This window comes from Vulpes vulpes, chromosome 2, assembly GCF_048418805.1.
Source record: "Vulpes vulpes isolate BD-2025 chromosome 2, VulVul3, whole genome shotgun sequence".
In the NCBI taxonomy this organism is placed as follows: domain Eukaryota; kingdom Metazoa; phylum Chordata; class Mammalia; order Carnivora; family Canidae; genus Vulpes; species Vulpes vulpes.
The window spans coordinates 99,467,013-99,486,230 of NC_132781.1; the positions used below are offsets into that span (position 1 = coordinate 99,467,013).

The window sequence follows — 19,218 nt, forward strand, 5'->3', positions numbered from 1 at the left end:
GTACAAAGTGAGGAAGGCAGGGAGCTCCCTCTTCTTAGGTAGTCAAATTATGAGAGGTTTTCCATTTTATGTGGTACTGCTCTTTCAACACCGTATATTTCAAATGCCATGGGTATTTTTGGGTTCAGAACCTGTCTGCCTAATGATTGAAGCTGGGGGGCTAACTTAATTACGTCAACCTGGCAAGTTTGTTGCAGGAAGACATCAGCAGTGCTGCTTACTGCAAACCAAGAGGTATTTATCAATTGTGTTTTCCCCAGTTTTTTTTGTTTCCTCCTTTCCTCTAAGTTTGAAAATGGGAGGCAGTTCACTGTTTTTGCCACAAAGTCAGACTAATTTTCTGGTTGCTGTTGAATCAGACAGTGAAACCTCAACCCACTTATAGCTATGGCCGTTGGTAGTTACCAGTGGCTAAAGCTTACACGAATGCCCCAAGGCCGTAGATTTCTTCCAATAGGTGAGTGTGGCAATCTATAACTCTCATGCTCTCCTTTATGTGGGGCAAATTATACACTCCTGTCTTCTTGCTCAAGGTACTCCTTTAGGACACAGAAATCTTTTTTTTTTTTAAGATTTATTTATTTATTTATTTATTTATTTATTTATTTATTTATAAGAGATACAGAGACAGAAGCAGGGACACAGGCAGAGGGAGAAGCTAACTCTCTACAGGGAGCCAGTTGCAGGACTTGATCCCAGGACCCCAGCATCACGACCTGAGCCAAAGGCAGATGCTCAATCACTGAGCCACTCAGGCATCCCAGGACACATTTATCTTAGCCATACTTAATTCTGGCTGTGTTTTGGGGAGGAAAAGGCTGAAAAGGAGATTACTTTGAATAGTTTGCAACATGAATACAACTTGAGTATCACCCTGCCATTTCTGTATCTTAGAGGTGGGTGGAGGAAAACCACAGGTGCATCTCTCTGCCAGAATATATAGGAACATATTTTTGGAAGATTGTATAATGTAGTGCCCATTATACCATTGGTTTCATGAGATAATTATGAAGCACTAAAGTAAATCAGCATACTCAATTGGTTGAATATGTTAACATTCTAATTTTGTATAGAGGGTGATTACTGTTATTATTATTTATAAAGCACTTCAAGTATACATAATGCTTTATAAACACGTAGGCAGAGGAGGGCTCTGCCCAAAGGTACCTAAGTTCTAATTGCTTGCATTAGACAATCTAAATGAAAAAAAGAAACAATAAAAACAATAAAAAAAAAACTACTCTGTGCAAAAGCAGGAGGAGACCAAGCAGAAAATGGGGTTAAAGAAATAAGTGCTCTAGAAGGACTGAAGGATAAAAGCAAATGTACTTTCAGACTTTGATTGAAGCTGCTCCATGCCATTCAGGGAGAATCAAAGCACTGTAAGACATCCACTTAAAAGGACTTCCTGGCGCCTCTTAAGAAATTCTAATTGGCTCCTATAAATTCAGTCCTCCCTACTTGTCCAGGTACAAACTCAAAGCATAGCCCACAGGGAGTCACATGGAAAGCAGGAAAAGATACCAGATGGTAGCCTCTTTGAGGACAGGAACCAAGTCTGATAAGTACTTGACCTTCTAAATCTATTCTCTTGACCAAGATTTTTCTTGACTTGATATCAGTGATGGGAAAAATAAAAACTTTAGCTCGCAGCATTGTGTCCACATAGAAGCAAATCTATATATAAAAGCACCCCTTATAAGGGCTACCTTTTGAGGAAGCCCTCCCCAAAATTTGAACTGAAAACAACAAACTGACTCTTTACTATTTCTCATTAGGTTGTATAATGTGACAAAAATGTTCTTTGGTGTCAATACAGTCCTTTTAGGAGGAGTAGTCCATAATTTATGAAAAAAGCAGATCTAGGGGATGGTCTAAATACTGTTTGAATAGCTTTAGTAAAGTAACATGATAACATATGAACAGATGTGTAAGTTAAATGTTGTAATTTTTTAAAATAAAATAACACCAGCCAATTCCAGTTTTTAATCACAAAATTATTGTTAATTTGCAATAGTACTTTAGGAGTACTACTTATAAATATATCATGTTAATGACTTGTTTGGGCTATGACATTTTTGAAATTTGAATTTATCAGTTTAGGACTTTAACTTTTTAAAAGAAATCAGCCACTTAGATTTTATCTTTGAACTTAACTCTACTGGGATTAGAAGTTACTATACAAAGCTATACAGTTCAAATACAAATATACCATGAGGCATAAAATATTAAGAGTAAATCCAAATCCTGAGAGAAGTTACAGGAAAATGCCAGTGTTTTAATACCAATTTTTACTACATCCTGAAAACAAAAGTTTACACTTTTTTGGTGCTTCCTTTATTATCAGCTATTTTAGGCTCTTTTTATATCTTTTAAAAATATATTAAATAATTAGACAGATTTGTTAAAATTATTTTGACCATAATCTCTCTTTATAAACATATATAATAGAAATATACATGATATATGTGTTAACTGGTTTTTTAGGTAAGCCCTATGTGAAATAATTTTTTTCAGTTTTTTAGGTTTTTATTTCAATCCCAGTTAGTTAACATACAGTGTTATATTAATTTCAGATGTACAATATAGTGATTCAACACTTCCATGCTGCACCCTGTGCTCATCATGACAAATGCACTTCTTAATCCCCATCACCTGTCCCCCCGGCCCCCTCTGGTAACCATCAGTTTGTTCTCTATAGTGAAGAGTCTGTTTATTGCTTTTTCTTTCTCCTCTTATTTTCTCCCCTTTGCTCATTTATTTTATTACTTAAATTCCACATATGAGTGAAATCATATGGTAATTGTCTTTCTCTGACTTATTTTGCTCACATTATACTTTCTAGCTCTATCCAGATCCTTGCAAATGGTTAAGTTTTCATTCCTTTTTATGGTTGAGTAATATTTCATTTCATACACAAATATACACACACACATATACCACATCTTTATCCACTCATCAATCACTGGACATTTGGGGTACTTTCATATCTTGGCTATTATAAATAATGCTGTAATAAACATAGGGGTGCATGTATCCCTTTTAATTAGTGTTCTTTATTGTCTGGGTAAATGCCCAGCAGTGTTATTCCTGGGCCATAAGGTAGTTGTATTTTTAACTTTTTTAACCTCCATACCATTTTCTTATGTGAAATGATTTAAATCTTCATTCATGTTCCCTTTTCACCCTTTCCTTTTCTTCTTCTTCTTTCTCCTTTTTTTTTGGGGGGGGGGTGTTGCAGAAAATGAGAAGTTGAATCAGTTGAATCCTATAAATTCCAGAGCTTGTTTTGCTCTGGAGATGGCTTCCTGGAAAACAGAATTATGAGTCTCCATAGTTTTGCCAACATGTATTTGAGAAAAGGTTTTGTTTAGAGGCTTTAATGGGTACAGAGTGTGTGATAAAAAGCTGCTTTTAAAAAGTGCTCCCTCTGAAAACCCCCTAACAGAGGCATTCTGACTCCTAATAGAGCTATTCCTTTTTTGCAAACATGATATTTTGACGCTATAATAGCTATGGACTGATGTATATGTGTAGATAATTTTCCACCTGATTCCTGGACTGTGCCTGATAATTGAACTGCCTGGCCATAGGTATTTTGTGTTTGAGAGCATGGTCACAGAAACATTGGCCTGCAGCCTATTGGGCCATATTGGCAGTGCCTGGACCACTGTGAGCTGTCCTCGCACTGATTAGGGCTTGCAAAGTCCAGGGCAAGTTGAGCTAACAGTTCTTAACTTATCAGAAATGCATGCACCCAACTTAAATGATTTGCTGCATTCTGACCTATGGGAAAAATATATGTAATGCACTTTGGACAGTGCTTCTGTGTTCAAACACCAAACTTTTAAAACATGTAAATGTCAGTTGACAAACCTGAAAATATTTTTATAGGATAAGATCAGCAAGTAATGTTTCTCTAGACCATTTAACCCCAACTCAGTCATTGACAGTTATCTTTTTAAGAAGTGATTTTTTTTCCTTTCCTCTCCTTTTCATTTCATATATAAATATATATGCATAAATATATATAAAAGATAGATATAGATATAGATAGCGTATATTTTGTTTCACATAGCTGGCACGAGAACACTTTAAAACACTTAGGTTTTCAATGTAGTTATTTTATACTCTTTAAAAAACAATTAATTCAATCAACATGTATTTATTAAGTGCCTGTCATTTACCAGGCACTGTGTTGCCTCCTATGAAAAGACAAAATTCCTGCTCTGAAGGAGATTTTGAATTTAGAAAAGAGACAGACCTGCAAACAACCAATCACATTAGAATGTGAAAAAAAAGTTATCCTGGAGCTGTGAACAGAATATAATAGGAAATCAAGGAAGGAGTACTTAGGCCTGCCACATTAAATAGCCATTACTTACTTGGCTCTGTCAGCCAGCTGTCATACTTATTAAGATAGCATTACTAATTAGCTGTTGACATTGAACACTTGGAAGCAAAATTGTGCCCCAACTTAGAAGGTTCATACATACCAGTGTGGCTGCCACTTTACAATCTTGTTTTCAAACCATTCCTTTGTCAATGACTTGCTTATTCCCACACTGTTAATCTGAATTAACATTTTTAGGAACAGTCATTCCTGCTGAGGAATCACAGTTTCTGAAACTTGCATAATTAGGATCTACTTATGTAATTGCTTTGTGATGACAGGGTGTTTTCAAACTTATATTAAAAAAAAAAAAAAGGATGATTGCAAGAGGACCTGGAAGCTGATACCCTATGCCCTTCTCTGAAAATTTCCTGTTCTTTTAATTAGGAACATACTGCATTTTTACTTATTTTAATTATTCTATTGATTAAATCCAACTAGTAGTTTAGAATATCCATGTATTGTCGGATTAGCTAGAATTCTAATTTTCAAATATAGGAATTCCTGGGACTCTTAAATCGAAGGCAGGAGACCAAGATCTCAAACTTTCTTCTATTCTGTTGAGCTTCCATTTCAGTTTCAAGAATGCAATGAAACTTTCTGCTGCTTCGACCAGAGCTGATCCTAATTTTAGGAGCTTTAAGAAGCTGAAGTTAAAAAGTATTTGTGGACAGAGGATCTTTTTCTCCCATTCTGTTTACTTCCCGCTTCCCACCCTTCACCCTTCCCGTTTTAAACAAGTAATTTTAATGAAGACGAGGCATCTGAGAAATCAGTGTTCAGGAAGGAAGACGCCTGCGTTAAAAATCACTGCCACTCAACTGGGGCAAAATTGCTGGCTGCTCCTGCGGTCACTGCAGTGCGCACCTGACAACTCGCTCCGACAGCGGATCCGGCCGCGGCGGGAGCGCATTGCACATTTTGCTCCAGCCGGGAGGCGGCGGGCGGCGGGCACTCCGGGCAGGGTACGACCTCGCGGTGCAGAGCTCTGCAAGCGCACGGAGCCAGGCACCCTGCCCCAAAGATAGCTGGGTCGCTGCTAAGGGACAAACGCTCCAGGGACAACTTCAGCCATCCCAGAACCTCTTGAAGATCCCTCATGTGGTTCCTCTGCAGAAATTGTCTTCTATTTTTGATCCCCAGGAGAACTTCAGAGAACCAGGAAAGTTGGGTGGCGGCGACTTAAGGTCTCTTTCCAGAGTAAGGATTTGGAGTGTGGCCGACTCAAACTGTGGCCTAACCCTGATGATCTCTAGGCCCTCTGCGCAAAGTTCTGACCATCGCATCCTCAGACCCAGAGCCCAAGGCCAGGGTATCGAGCATCTAGAGCCCAGCCTGGGCCTTGACCCCCTTCTCTGGTCCCGGGTGCCTTGGTCCAGCTGTGGCGGAAACTCCCCTCTCCCCGCCCCCCGGTTCACGCGGGGCGGAAAATTAGATGGGTAAGGCCCGGTCCTCTGGATCCTTTTGCAGCAACTTCTCAATACACGGCGGCCGCGGGCTGAATGTCTGAGCAGAGTAGGCGACAGGCACCCTGGGCGGACCCAGGCGGGCTCCTTCCTAGGACCTCTTGGCGGGAGCGGAGGACCCTGAGAAGACCCTTTCCATCCCCATGCGCCTCCTTCCTACTGGGGTGAAAATCAACCCTCCCGCACGGTTTACTCCTCTCTGCCTCCTAAGCCTCCAGCGCAGCTTTTTAAGGGCGTCCAGAGCATCCTGCAACTTTGGGGAGAGAGAGTGCCTAACTCCCGCTCTCCCGGGGTCCCTATCGCCTTAATCCGTTTCCTTCGGTAGCCTCCAAACTCGAGGAGGGTCGCATCCTCGCCCCAACCTGGAAGCGAGCGCCCCCGGCTGTTCGCGGCAGCCCCTCGGCGCCTGTTTGCAGGGAGCTCGGCTTCTGGCTGGTCGCAGATCCAGCTGCGGTTCCGACCAGTTCCCCAGCCTCGCGAGGCACACGCGCGCGTGCACACACACGCGCTCACACTCCCGCTCACACCCTCGCGTCCTCGCTCCCGCACCCCACCCTCCGAGCCGCTCCTCCGCGGGGGGGTGGGGGGTGGGGTGACGTCAGGACTGCAGTCCCGAGGAGAGCGGCTGGAGAGGGTTGCGCGCTCCTCGCCTAGGAAGCTGGAGGCGCACTCGGGCAGGCGCCGCTCCCGCGCTCCTCCCTCTCCTCTGCACCCGCTGTCACGCTGCCCGCCCGCGGGGGAGCATCGCGAGCCTCCAGGTGAATTGAAAGTCGTTTCCGGGGGAGGACGGAGAGGGTGCTGCAGTCCTGGCATGCCCTGAAACTGCAACTCGGACCGAAGCGACCCCGCGGAGGAGAGGGCGCGCGGCGCCGTGCGCAGCCTCCCCGGGCTGCTGGAGGCGGCGGCTGCACAGCTCGTCGCCGGGCGCGGCGGCCGCACCTCCGCCCCGGGACTCCGGCCCCGGGCGCCGTCGCCCGGGAGAGACCCCCAGCCCTGCGCATTTCGCAGCTGCGCTGGTGCGGGGAATGCGAGCGCGGTGGCCCCGGGTCGCCGCGGAGCAGCTGCGCGCGCGCCGGAGAGGCGAGGCGAGGCGAGGGGGCGGCAGCCGCGGCCCGAAGTAAGTGCAGCAGAAGTTTGCGTCGGTTTCGCCGCCGCTCCCCTGGAGCGAGCGGGAGGCACTTCTCCTCCCCTCGTTCTCCGAGGATGCGGAGGGCACACTTACGAGGCAGTCTCGCCCGGGAGGGAAAGCGAGCGTTGCCCGAGGGGGCGAGGACCCGGGGGGGCCGAGGCAGGGAGGGTCTCCGACCGGGCGAGGGGTGCCAGAGGGGAGACCCCAGCGGGGCCGCGGGACGCGAACGGAGCCCGACCCGGGAGCTCTCGAGGGGGGAGGGCGGGGAGAGCGCAGGTGGAGGTAGTCACGACCTCCTCTGGTGACCTTGGCGCCCCCCCCCCCCGGAGCGGCGAGCCGGGGGTTGTCAGAGGTCGCCGACAGCGCGACGCGGACCTCGCGTGGCTTCTCCCCGGGGCTGCGCCCAGGCCGTCGCGCTCCCGGACGCCGGACGACCCGGCAGGAGGAGCGAGCAGCCGGCGCTCCGGGCGGCGCTGGAGGGCGGGGGCGCCGGCGAGTCCGGACCCGGCGCTCGGGGCGACGAGGTCTGAGGTCTTCCGCCACGCTCCGGCCCGGACGGACGAGCCCCGGGTGGAGGGAGGAGGCGGGGGTGCAGCTTCAGGTCGCGGCAGTGGCCTCTGCGCGCCTCGGGGCCCCGGGTGGCGGTGCCCGTCCTTGCGCGGCTTCTCCGAGGGCGAGCGCGCCTGCAGCAGGCTGGCCCCCGGCTGCTCCCCCAGGCCCCGGGCCCGCCGCCGCCCCCCGGGTCCGCAGGCTCTTCCCGCCGCCGCCGGGCTGCCCGAGACCCGAGCGTGCAGCTCGCTCGTTCCCGGGGCACGTTCAGCTCTTTTTGGCTCTCTGTTCGCTAACCGGGCTCCCGGAGGAGCTTCTATCCTTTAACCCACCCAACTTCTAATGGGGAAGAAAAGTTCACGGAAGCCGCGCGCCTGCCACGGAGCAGAGCCCCGCAGAGGGCGGGGGGGGGGGGGCGCCGAGGGCCGGCTCGCCACCCCCCTTCTCACCTGGGGGGGATCTCAGGGGATTTTATGCGAAACGTGCTGCGATTATTCCGGGAAGGCAACGAAGGCATCTTCTTCCAGAGTAGGAGTGTCTGTGCCCAGGAAACCGGTATCCAGCTTCTGGTACCTAGGGCAGATGGACTTTGGAGGAAGAAGGAGATGGTTGATTAAATCTCAGCTTTTAAAAAGTCATTCACGATGCATCCCGATTTCCCAGTTTCATTTACTCAGATTCATTCATTTATTCATGCAAACACATTTTATGGGGCTCAGTATGGTGCCAGGCATTGGGTTAGATGCCAGGGCGACAGAAACAACTGACTGTGGTTCCAGGACTCACGGTCTGGTCTGTAAGATCAGTGGTCGGGAAAGAAGATGGGAAAAATACATGTCCTACAGGGAAGGGCAGGTGCTCCCTGGTTTTCACCACAGTGACTCACTCTCGGCTCAGTAACTGGAGATCAGGATCTGCTAGGTTTCATCCTCCCTGAAGGCAGGGTCACTGTATCTTTCACGTTTGACGCTCAGAGGCCAACACTGTGCCAGCCACATAGTAGGTCATCACCAAAGTCTGTTAAGTGAATGGATGAAGGGATGAATTATGCATAGTGAAAAGTGTCTTTTAAAAAAGTATTTTAAAAATTTTATTTATTCATGAGAGACACAAAAAGAGAGGCAGACATAGGCTGGGGGAGAAGCAGGCTCCCTGCGGGGAGCCTGATGCGGGACTAGAATCCAGGACTCTGGGATCATGCCCTGACCTGAAGGCAGATCCACCACTGAGCCACCCAGGTGCCCCTACTACTGACCTTTTGACCAGTAGTAAAAGGTCAAAGGTTTTGTGTGGATAACTGAAGCCTTGGAAAGTGAACCTATGTGTTTTCTACTTTAACCCAATGGAAATTAGCAGGACCCAACTCAGTGTTCTCTCTCTGAAATACATGCATCTCCGTGGATATTTGGATTATAAGTTTTTTAGAGCAAAACCTCAGTTAATTACCATATGGAGGCCATGCTGCCATGTTTGTGTGGATATGTTGGTGATTTGGATGTGTCTAGAACATACTTTATAATTACCAAAATAATTCCTTCAAATGTCTTATAATATTTTGCTACTTAATGTGCACATTTCTACTCCTGTATTTTAACCATATTTAATTTAAACTTAATTAAAATGTTTATATATAGATTTTACCAATGAAGATTAAACACGTATGCAGAGTCTCCTTGGGCTTAAGTAACTGAACTCATTACACAGGTAGAAGGTGATAAATTCCCAGGTGAGTGATAAGGGTTTTATCTCCATTAATTTAATTTTATTACTTTCACCAGGAGACTAAAACTTCATATTTTTTCATTATGTGTGCAACAGAGTTACTCTTTTTAAAACCAGTATTTGTCAACAGTAATAATAATTTGGTAATTTGAGTCAAGAGTTTATAGGCAATAATCCTGGATTTAGTTATTGGAACCTTTTTAGTCCTATGGAGTTCCAGAATTTTTATAAACCTCATTTTCTCTACTTATGAAACAAGGTTATTTTACTTAAATGATTTAATTAGGCATTTAAAAACAAAATATGTCGGGACACCAGGGTAGCTCAGAGGTTGAGCATCTGCCTTCAGCCCAGGGTGGGTCCTGGGACGGAGTTCTGCTTTGGACTACCCTTGAGGAGCCTGTTTCTCCCTCTGCCTGTGTCTCTGCCGCTCTCTCTGTGTCTCTCGTGAATAAATAAACCATCTTTTTTAAAAAATCAGAATATGTTAATGTAGAGTATGTTATTTTTAGACATTGTAATCCGTGGTTTATGTCATTAATTTAGTATACCAACACTGACAACCAATTTGTAATTAATAAATAGAAAATACCCATATTTTCCACTATTAGGTATTTTGAAGATGTTTTGGGACATTATCAAAATTCTAGGAAGACTATTGTGATTGTGGACAATGTACGGTGATTAAGAACTGTATTTTAATAAATATAAATGAATACTTTAAAAGGTAGCTAAATTTTGGGATTCTTTAACCAAACACTGAACTGTTTCTTTTGTTGTGGATATTTGACTTGAATTATTATTATGATTGCACTGTTAGATCAAATGACTCTTTCAATGACTCTTGCAGATTTGACAAGGAGTCCATTCTAGAGGGCAGAACTTTATTTTGGGAATGTAGTTAAGGTTAACCTTAATGCTGAGGTTATAGGAGTGTGAGGTGATTTAATTACTGAGTTTAGAAATTATCTAGCTTTGTTTTTGCAGGTGAGAAAGCTGGGTAGAAAGGTGAAGGATGTAAATCTCCCAGGATCACATTCACATGCAGAAGAATCCCAATATAGTGTCCATTGTAGGCTTGACAAGGAATCATGCCCTCGGGGCACCGAAGCACAGGGGCAGTTTAATGGATCTGCTATCTTTGGATTTCCTCTTTCCTCTTTCCAGCTCGCACCCTCTCTTCTGTCCCAAGTCTGAGAGGGGTCCCACCTGCTAACCTCCTCCTCTCTCTGTTCCTGCTGCTTTTCCAGGAGCAGTGAAGGACTTGCTCAGGGGTCCAGGTCCATGACTTCCAGCCTCACACACAGGTCTCAATCCAGGCAGAACTGTGGTGTAAGTGAAGTTTGGATTGGGTGCTTCCCACATATACTTTTCTACATTTTGATACCACTGAACATCACAGGATCATAGTTTCGGAGCCAGAAGGGGCTTTGGAAATCATTTGGTCTTTACATTGATTGTCTTATAGAGGAGGGCACTCTAGCCGGGAAAAGGTTCTGTGACAGTCCATTACAGCCATTCTGCAGGACTTCATAAATCGAGTTCTGATTCTCCTTGGCTGTTGTGTTCTGTCCCCACTGAATGGCACTGGTTGGTGTTTTATCACTCCATTAACATAAGGGTGTGGGCTCCCGAGAGAGACAACTTGCATTTACTTTATTACACTGTCTCTAATCAGCTCTGCAACCATGGGCAATTACTTAAATTCTCAACATCTTTATTTTTTTTTTTTTTTAATTTTTCTTTATTTATGATAGTCACACACACAGAGAGAGAGAGAGAGAGAGAGAGAGAGAGAGGCAGAGACATAGGCAGAGGGAGAAGCAGGCTCCATGCACCGGGAGCCCGACGTGGGATTCGATCCCGGGTCTCCAGGATCGCGCCCTGGGCCAAAGGCAGGCGCCAAACCGCTGCGCCACCCAGGGATCCCTCAACATCTTTATTTATTACCAAATTTTTGTTTTGTTTTGTAAATAGGTATGAATGTTTGCATAATTATCTGTTTACTGCTTCCGCTTTAGGTTGTAAGCTTCATAAGAAAAGGAACGAAGTGTTTCTTACTTGCATGTCCTAGACAAAGCACACTGTTTGGCATACAATAAACAGTAAACATTTGTTGAAAAAAGGAATGAATGAAGGAGTGAGTAGTGAGTATATAATGACAGAGTGAAGGAGGGAGATGTCACTTGGGTAGAACTGGAATTCTTTTTTTTTTAAATTAATTAATTAATTAATTAATTTATTTATTCTTGAGAGACACAGAGGGAGAGAAGAGGCAGAGACACAGGCAGAGGGAGAAGCAGGCCCCATGCGTGGAGCCCAACGTGGGACTCGATCCCGGGTCTCCAGGATCACGCCCTGGGTGGAAGGTGGCACCAAACCGTTGAGCCACCCGGGCTGCCCTAGAACTGGAATTCTTAATATGAGAGCCATGTCCTTGTAAGGATTCTAAATGTAGAATGCTGTTCTCTTTGCATATCTCTTTCTAGATAGGTGGGACCCTGAAATGCCCCTTCCCTGAGCCTACTTCTCTCCATCACTCCTTCTTTCGGCAGATAACAGATCCATTTTCCTGGCAAAAACTCTGGAGTCATCTTTGACTCCTCTTTCTTTCCCAGCCAGCATTTAATGCATTCACAAATCTTGCAGCTGTCCCTTCAAGATACATTCGAAATCTGACCAGTCCTCACCACCTGCCTTGCTGCCTGCCTAGACAAGCCTCCATGATTTCTCACCTGGATTATTGCAGTGGCTCCTCACTTTCTCTGCTTCTGTTCTTGCCCCACCCCAAATTCTAGGTTCCCCACAGAGCCAGAGCAATATTACCAACACCAAAGTCAGGTCACACTACTCCTCTGCATCCTCTCATCTTACCCTTACATTTCATTACACCTTCCCATTTCTTTCAGAGTAAAGAATATGATCCAGCCCCATCTAGCACTCCTGATTTCTCCTGCTTCTCCACAATCACTATGTTTCTGCCATACTGTTGTTCGATGTCCTTCCGGCCTTCCTGTTCCTACAACACATATGCTCTCTCCTAAGCAGCTTTGAACTTGTTCTACCTTTTGGAATGCCCTCCCCTAAACACCTGCTTGGCACTCTTTCACTCCCTTCAAATTTTTTTTTTTTTTGAGAGAAAGAGAACACCACAGGGGCACCAGAGCACATGGGTGGCGTGGGGGGCGGGCGGGTGGCTGGCAGGGTGGCAGAGGGAGAGGAAAGCAAGAATCTTTAAGCAGGCTCCACCTCAGCAGGGAGCCCTTCCTGGGGCTTGACCTCACAACCCCAAGATCATGACCTGAGCCGAAATCAAGAGTCAGTTGCTTAACAGACTGAGCCACCCATGCTCCCCTTCAAAGTTTTTCTTAAATTCCTCTTCTCAGTAAGGCTTCTCTTGGCTACCCTATTTAAGATTACACCCCTCTAACTTCCAAATCCCTCTCTCTTGTTCTAATTTCCCTTTTAGCTCTTGTGACTATAAATACTGTATATCCTATCCAAGTATGATTTGTGTTTCTCTGTGCACCTGGCATACAGTACATGCTTAATTAGTGTAAGACATTATTCTTATGGTGTCGTCTATGGTCTCCTGGCCTTTTAGTCTCTCCTTTGACCAGGATTGTGGTCAGGGGCAGAATTTTGCCAGGATCTTTAGCTGTTATATTTGGAAATGACCTTGAAGGACTCCCAATGGTTGTTTACATCTGCTGCTAGAAATAATTAGGACATAAAATGCAGTTATCTCTCCAAGATATGGCCTAATCATTTCCATGAACTACCTTTTGACCTGGGGCTTCTGGAAGGTTGCTGCTGTAAGGTCCATCCTTAGGGCTACAGGATCACATTTTATCATGATATCCACGAAAGTCCTTTCTAAATGGGGCAAGGGTCTTCTTCCCCTAAGGGATCACACTGTATTTCTTTCTTTCTTTTTTTTAAAGATTTATTTATTTATTTATTTATTTATTTATTTATTTATTTATTTATGAGAGAGAGAGGCAGAGACACAGGAGGAGGGAGAAGCAGACTCCATGCCGGGAGCCTGACATGGGACTCTATCCCGGGACAAAGGCAGGCACTAAACCGCTGAGCCACCCAGGGATCCCCACACTGTATTTCTTAAATGGCATTGTCTATGGGAGGCTGGGGAGCGTGGCATTCCAGGAGTGAAGAGTGGAGGTCAGGGCCAAATTGGAAAACAGAGCTGTTTCTGGAACATTATTTCTTAATGGATTCACTTACTGAAGTCAGGATTAAGAACATGAGCAGGAAGAGAGAGAGACTTTGTAGATCATCAGTTGACCACCCAGGTTGCATTTTCACTGCTTTTCTTTTTCTTGTCTCTTGCTACTGGGTTTTCTTCTTGCTTGTTTTAACATCACTATTCTTATTGGTTGTCCTCCTGAGGAGGAATTATGAAGTCCTATCAATTAACCAATGAGACATTATGTGAAAAAATAATAATTAAATAAAAGGATCCCTGTAAAGCTATCCCCATGGCTGGGAACAGCCTGTGCTAAATAACACTCCTTAATTGCTTAATAATAGTCTGTACCTGTTTAATGCACTGTTGACTGAACTGATGGGATGTTTTTATGGGTTCACAGTTCACAGGATACTGTGAGCAGATATAATGCCTATGTGTTAAAGTTGGGTACACTATTATATTTCTGTAAAATTACCATACTAAACTCTGCAACTTGTAATCCCTCCTAGCTCAGAGTAGTCTTGAGCTCAGGGCAACTTGTGAAGTTGACTTAACGGGCAGTATTTTTGGTCCTAAGTGCTCATAATGGTTTTACTTTAACAGAGAAAAATGTTGTGTTGTGCCCATTTTTTGCTCTAGAAATAGAAAGAGAGCCTTGGGTTTAGTGCTTGTAGGTTACCAGTTCTGTTCTTAGCACTCTCTGTGACCTTGTCCAATTTACATTAGTTTAGAGTTGCCTTTCTGGAGCCAGGAAAAGTTACCACAGCAGCAAAAATGGAGCCAACAACTTGAACTATAGCCGTGAGAAATCCATTTTCTTATAACTATAAAAGATGCAGCCAAAGCAACTCTTTAGGGGAGACTGTGTGTATGTGTGTGTGTGTGTGTGTGTGTTGGCAGGGTTGGGGGTGGTGGTGGTGGTGGTTCAAACTGAAGGATAGAAACTCAAACTATCATCACAATGAAAATAAGGAGTGACTTTTAGCTTTTCAAACAACTAGTATACACATAATTTTTTACCTCGTTTACAAACACATTTAGTTCTGAATGGTTTTTGTAAATAGATTGTTTAGAAATATTCTTCTCATAGAAACATTGCTAGATGTGGAATTTAGGTTCCCAGATGCCTTGGGAAAAGCCTATTTAATTCATTGTAGAGTGTTAAAAAATGATAATTTGTTTGATTTTTTTACATGGGAAAATGAGTATTAATTTTTAATTACCAAAGTCCTTATTTCTGTCATATTACACCATGAAGATCTAAGTTGGCATTTTTGTAAGGAGTCTCTCTCTTGACTCCATACAGATTTGTTCAACAGAACAATGTGGGGTCAGGGGTGCCAGTCCCCAGGCATCAAATATCTGCCTATAACTTTTGACTCCCCCGAAACTTAACTAATAGCCTGCTGATCGATGGAAGCCATATCGATAACATAAAGCCAATTAATATATATTTTTATGTTATATGTATTATATACTGTATTCTTATAATAAAGGAAGCTAGAGAAAAGAAAATGTTCTTAAGGAAATTATAAGGAAGAGAAAATACACTTACAGTATACTGTACTGTACAAAATGTGTGTATAAGGGGACCCAAGAGTTCAAACCCACATTGTCCAGGGGTCAACCCTGTATTTTGTTATTTACAAGCTCTTGAAAACAAGTTTGTAAAATCATGTTAAATTAACAGCATAAATAAATAAAATGCATATCAACATTAAGTATGTAGACATCATTGAGAATTAAGATTTGTGTAAGGCAAGTATCAGTGCTGATGTGGGGAGTTAAGATGTTCTAGTTTCCCACACTGAGACCTCTGCTGTGACCCCATTCTACATAAGATGAGGGGGCTTTGTTGAAAACTCTGCTGAGAATTCTGATGTCAGTTTTCTCAATTGCACCTGTGTCCTTCTCATCACCAGATGTAGATGTACCTTGTAGAAGACACAAAACATTTATCCTTTTCTCTTTACTTCGTCCTCCTTCCCTCTGTTCTGCAGTCTTCCCCTCCTTCCTTTTGGCTTCATTTGCTGATAAAACCTCAGCATTCTGGTCCTTCCAGTACGGTTATGCAAAGTGGTATCTGCCCACCCTCTAGTGGTGATCAGGAAATCTTCCCTTCCCTTTGCCTCCCCATCTACCCCCAGCTTTATTGAGATGTAATGGACATACATTGTGTGAGTTTCAGATGTACAGAGTATACCATCTTCATCATATCACATAACTACCATTTATTTTTTGTGGTAAGAACCACAAAATAGACTCTCTCAGCAATCCATTGCCTGGGTTAATGCCAGGAGCTTGTTTTTACCTACTGCAGTCTTGGCAGTGGCTGGGTCTTTAACCTCACAGCAGCTTCCAGAGACTTGGGCCTGGAGATTCTTCTGGCAGATGCATGAGTATCTGAGTGTCCCAGAATAGCAGGGGCCAGGGGCAGGAGGATCAGAGATAGTCATTGTGAAACTCTAAGGTTTCTTTCGAGGACCCCAAACATTGCCCTATGTACTTCCCTATCTATTCCACTTCTAGTTTTGTACCATGATATCCTACAGACACATTCCCAATGGACCAGAAAGTAGGTTCAGAGCCTCTTCTTTACCCTCTCTTTTCTGAAAAGTATAGAGGGGATAAGATTTTCAGAAGGTTTCATTTAAAAGTGTGCTGGGTCTCTGGAAGAGGGAAAATTCTAATTAGTTTTACTATAGTCGACATCACCATGCCATCAACTGGCTCACAGAACTCATGAAAATTTAATAATTAGCTCTCATGAATCTGTACAAGCTGGCTTCCACAGTCTACTCTTCTTATTATGAACAATGATGTTTAAAAAAAGGATATAACTTTTCCTCTTGTCTTCTAATCACCCTCCACCCTGCATGCTTGCCTTTTTCACTCAATGAATCAGAATAAAATTATATAGATCCAAGAGTCATCATATTTGTTTTATAAAGGTTTAGATAGTAAATAAATATATTGGATTTTGCAGCTCACATTTGTTTTTTGGTCACATACTCTTTTTTTTTTAAACAACTCTTTGAAAATGTAAAAACTGTTCTAAACTACAGGACAGAGCAAAAACAAAAATACACTGAAGGTTAGATTGGGCCTGTGGATCTTAGTTCGCTGACCCCTGGAGTAGATGATCAGGATATATCTTTGGAAATTTTAATTTAAGAAGTTCGAAATTTATAATTTATAATATATAATTTAAAATGATATATATTACAAATTGTATTATATATATATTTCAAAGAAAAAGTCCAGACTGGGTGAAGTTATCCTGAGCATTTTACTGGAGGACAGTAAATGGAGTTTACTGGGGTCTCTGTTGGAAAAATGAGGTCTCTGGGATTGAGGGCGGACAGAGGTGAGGACACACACTGAAGATGGTGAGCCCTGCTAAATAAGGAAGAGCATGGCTTCAGGGCATGTTTTTTTTCTTCTTTCTTTAAAAAAAACAACAACAGTTTTTATTGAGATATAATTCATATAATATAAAATTCATCCATGTAAAGTATACAATTCAATTTTTTTTTTTTTACTGAATTCATAGGATTCGTGGTCACCACGATCTCATTTTAGAACATTTCCATCTCCCCAGAAAGAAACTCATACTATTTGCCATTGCCTTCCTACTTGCCTGCCTGCTGTGCCAGCTCCTGGAAGCCATGTACCTATTTTGAGTCTCTGTGGATTTGTCTATTCCTGACACTTCGTGTGAATGGAATCATAAATAGGTGGCCTTTTGTGACTGGCTTCTTTCACTTAGTATAATGTTTTCAAGGTTGACCCATGTTGTATCAGCACTTTATTTCTTTTTATTGCCAAATAATAGTCCATTATATGGATAGATCGCATTTTATTTACCCATTCGTCAGTTGATGGATATTGGGGTTATTTCCAATTTTTGGCTATTACAAATTATGCTGTTAGGAAAAGTTGTGTGCAAGTCTTTGTGTGGATATACATTTTCATTTCTCTTGGGTGGATATCTAGGAGTGGAGTTGTTGAGTGCTATGATAACTTAGGTTTAGCATTTTGAGGAACTGCCAAACTGGTTTCCAAAAAGGCTGCATCTTTTTACATTCTCACCAGTGGTATAGGAGGGTTCCCTTTTCTCCATATTCTCGCCAACACTTGGCTTTTGTTTTTGATTACAGTCATCCTAATGGATGGGAAGTGTATCTCATTGTGGTTTTGATTTGCATTTCCTTAATGGATAATGTTGAAGGATAAATGTCTATTCAAATACATTGTCCATTTTTAAAAAATATTTATTTATTTATGTATTTGAGAGAGAGAAAGAGAGAACATGTGCATGTAAGGGTGAATAGAAAAGGTGGGCAGAAGGAAGCATACTCCCCACTGAGCGTGGAGCTTGATGCTGGCTCCAGGCTCCATCCCACAACAGACCTCAATCCAGACCTAAGCTGAAATCAAGAATCAGATGCTCAATTGACTACACCACCCAGGTGCCTCACATGGTCCATTTTGAAATAGAGTTGTCAGATATATGATTTGCAATATTTTCTCCTTTTATGTGGGTTGTCTTTTCACTTTAATGATGGTTTAGTTGGCGGCACAGAAATTTTGATATTTTGATTAAGTACAATTTATTTTTTCTTTTGTCACACAAATCCAAATTCAATAGCATTCATTCTTATGTTTTCTTTTAAGTGTTTTGTAGTTCTAGCTCTTGCTTAATTTAGGTCCAATACATTTTGAGTTAATTTGTGTGTATGGTGTGAGGATAGCATCCAACTTTATTCTTTTGTATGTGGATATCCAGTTGTCCCAGCATTGTTTGTTGAAGAGTTGAATTGTCTTGGCATCCTTGCTAAAATCAATTGAACATAAACAGGGGGGTTATTTCTGGACTTTTAGTTTTATTGCATTTACCCATCTATATGTCTATTTTTATGTCAGTGCCACATTGTCTTGAATACTGTGGGTTTGTAGTAAATTCGAATTGGAAAGTGTGAGTCCTCCACCTTGCTCCTTATTTCTCAAGATTGTTTTGGCTATCTGAGTCCTTTGAATTTCCATATAAATTTTAGGATCTGTTTGTCAAATTCTGCTAAAATAGCTAGTGGGGATTTTGGTAGGAACTATGTTAAATCTGTAGATAGATCTGAGGAGTAATACCATCGAAACAATACTAATTCTTCTGACACATGAACACAGAGTGGGTTTCCATTTATTTCGGTCTTAATTTTTTCATCAATGTTTTGTAGTTTTAAAGGCATAATTATTACACCTATTTGTTAAATTACTCTTTAGTATTTTTTCCTTTCCATTCTGAATATTTGCTTTCTTCCTCTCCCCCTTCCTCATTTTCTCCCTCTTTTCCTCTCTTCTTTCCTTCCTTCCTCCCTTCCTCTCTTTCTTCCTTCCTTCTTTCTCTGTTGCCCTGGCTAGAGCCTGCAGAACAATGCTAAATAGGGGGGTAAAATTGGATATGCTTGTCTTGTTTCTGATCTTAGGGGGAAAGCATTCCCCCTAAGTCTTCACCATTATAATAATGAATATCCATGGGTTTTGCATAGATGCCTTTTATCAGGTTGAAGAAGTTCCTTTTCTCTTCCTGGTTTGTTGAGTGTTTCCATTATAAAATGGTACTGGATTTTGGGGAATGCTTTTTCTGTATTTATTGAGATGATCATATGATTTTTGTTATTTATTCTATTAAAGTGATATATTACATTAATTAAATGCTAAGCCAAAGTTACATTCCTGGGATAAATTCCAC

The 19,218-nt window shown here is 42.9% G+C and overlaps 1 protein-coding gene across 10 annotated transcripts in view; it reads left to right on the top strand.

The window, feature by feature from the left end:
- The first annotated feature begins 1,714 nt into the window (after positions 1-1,714).
- Positions 1,715-19,218, top strand: part of KIAA1217 (KIAA1217 ortholog) — a 730,776-nt gene continuing 713,272 nt past the window's right edge. For 5 of the 10 annotated variants that reach the window (XM_072749379.1, XM_072749392.1, XM_072749378.1 and 2 more), the window contains exon 1: positions 1,715-6,617. The gene's annotated coding sequence lies outside the window, so the exon portion shown is untranslated. Of the gene's footprint in view, positions 6,977-19,218 lie in introns of all 10 variants that reach the window. The other 5 variants (XM_072749372.1, XM_072749375.1, XM_072749374.1 and 2 more) reach the window with 2 other exon arrangements.